Genomic DNA, 2500 nt, shown 5'->3' on the forward strand with positions numbered 1-2500 from the left:
AGCCAGAAGTCCACCGCTGTGTCTACCGCACCAGTCACACGTCGGACGAAGACCTTCCTCCCTCGGCCAGGCACTCGGCGCCAGCAGGGGAGACAGGATCAGACGCCCCGCCGGCCACTTAAGGCCGAGGACGAACCACGAGACGGGCGGCTGCAGCAGCGGGCGGCCTGCAGCTCCCAGCACTCTCAATCGATCAACCATCGAGTCGGGTCAGCGTGTCAAACCGGCGAGCTCCACGGTCAGGCCGGCGGCGCACCAGCACCGGACCTCCGCGGCTCCCTTCACTCTTTCCACTGCCAGCCAACCGAGAGACGGACCCAATGCGGACGTGCAGAGCTTAGGCAGACCCCCCACTGGAGGCTCAACACTTCGTGGCAGCTCCGTGTCCCAGAGACCAGGAGGGTTGGCACACACACACAGTGTGAACCACCGACAGCCATTCTGGGACCGGTGACAGCCGTGCTGGCCCCACTGCCACGACACAGACGGACGCCAGGCCGCGCTCCCCGGCGGGGGGATGGCGTCGAGCCTGACGAACGGAATGTGCAGGGTGGGGGGGAAAGGCCAAGCGCTCCGACGCCGGAGGGCTCCGGAGTCTGAACTTAGGGGGACAAAGAGGACGGGTCCTCTGCGACACCCCAGCCGCGCTCTCGCCAGCCAAGGCGAGTGCGATTGATTGCCAAACGACCCTCAGACAGGCGTGGCCCCGGGAAGAACCCGGGGCCGCAAAGTGCGTTCAAAGTGTCGATGATCAATGTGTCCTGCAATTCACATTAATTCTCGCAGCTAGCTGCGTTCGTCATCGACGCACGAGCCGAGTGATCCACCGTCAAGAGTTGTCTGAGTTTGTTTTAGGTCTCTCCCTCGCCAGAGGAAAGCGACCCGGACCGCACATACGCTCCCCACCTTGAGCTACAGCCACCTGCACGCCGGCGTGCGGGCGGAGCAGGGTGGCGTGAAGCGATGGGGAGCACCATCCTGGTGCGGCCCGCAGAAACATACGTCTATTGGGGGGAGGAGGACAGGGCGCCCAAGAGGCGATGCGTGCCCCAACGCACCGCAGCGACGGAGGCAGGATCACCGCCACCATGTCGCCCGCCTAGTATCACGAGGCGTGCAGCAGCTTTGCCCTAGGAAAAGCAGAGGCGGGAACGGGCACCGGCCATCGGTTCGGCAGCGTCACTGACGCGTGCACGTGGCGGCGTGTCGGCGAGCGGACTTCCTGCGAGGAGGCGGGGGCGGCACTCGCCCGAGCAGACGCCCGCCCGGCCCAGCCACCGCCGAGGTGGACTGGGAGTCGCGGCAACGGCTCGTCATACTCGTTCCCACACTCACAGCGCAGCTTGCCCGCAAGCCACCGACCACCGATCGACGCCAGGCGCCCCGACCGAGAGCGGGATCGCTCGTTCGCCCTGCTGGCAGTTCGCTGGGGATCACTACTGCACGGAGCTCGGAGACCGACGGGCGGCAACTCGAGAGTCTTTAAACCACCACCCCCATCCCGCAAGTGCAAAGAGGCTGTATACGCACAGACGGGTGAGGGGAATAGGTACCCCGTCGGGTTTGAAGGGAGCGTGACTAGATAGCAACGATGTAAACCCAGCCGATTTGGGAGCGAAAGACCGGCGCCTGCATCACCGGCTTCGTTTCCCGTGGCTGGAGAGTACACCGAAACCCTCCGTCTGTCGCGAGCTCCCGACGACGCGGTGCCGCCAAGCAGCAGGGCCGGACCTGGTGTGGCTCCCCTCGTCGATCACAGACCGGTCGGCACTACTGACGAGACGGTGGAACGGGCTTCGCCCCTTGTGACGAAGGGTGATGCGAACCCGCCCGCCCGCGTGCGTTCGGGGTGGACTCGGCAAACGGAGATTTGAAATCGGAAAGTGTCCTCCTGCCCCGCGCAGGTAGGCGCCCAACAGTTGTGGGGGGTTTGGCGGTGACCACGGCTGCAGGGCCTGCTACCCCGACGAGCTCTCCTGCTGGCCCCGAAACCACCCTCGCGAGACAAGTTGAAACGGAAACGGGCGTACCCCCAAGCCGACGATCCTTTCTTATTTGTTACTTTTTTTTTCACTTGCTCGAGTTGTGGGGATTTGGCGGTGACCACGGCTGCAGGGCCTGCTACCCCGACGAGCTCTCCTGCTGGCCCCGAAACCACCCTCGCGAGACAAGTTGAAACGGAAACGGGCGTACCCCCAAGCCGACAGAGATCCTTTCTTATTTGTTACTTTTTTTTTTCACTTGCTCGAGTTGTGGGGGTTTGGCGGTGACCACGGCTGCAGGGCCTGCTACCCCGACGAGCTCTCCTGCTGGCCCCGAAACCACCCTCGCGAGACAAGTTGAAACGGAAACGGGCGTACCCCCAAGCCGACGATCCTTTCTTATTTGTTACTTTTTTTTTCACTTGCTCGAGTTGTGGGGGTTTGGCGGTGACCACGGCTGCAGGGCCTGCTACCCCGACGAGCTCTCCTGCTGGCCCCGAAACCACCCTCGCGAGACA

General features: G+C 63.7%; 1 non-coding gene across 1 annotated transcript; it reads right to left on the bottom strand.

Moving 5' to 3' along the window:
- Positions 1-684: 684 nt before the first annotated feature.
- Positions 685-838, bottom strand: LOC140474549 (5.8S ribosomal RNA). Its single transcript, XR_011959204.1, has one exon. It is a non-coding gene; the product is annotated as a 5.8S ribosomal RNA (ribosomal RNA).
- Positions 839-2500: the final 1662 nt, after the last annotated feature.

This window comes from Chiloscyllium punctatum, unplaced genomic scaffold (genome assembly GCF_047496795.1).
Source record: "Chiloscyllium punctatum isolate Juve2018m unplaced genomic scaffold, sChiPun1.3 scaffold_1063, whole genome shotgun sequence".
NCBI lineage: Eukaryota > Metazoa > Chordata > Chondrichthyes > Orectolobiformes > Hemiscylliidae > Chiloscyllium > Chiloscyllium punctatum.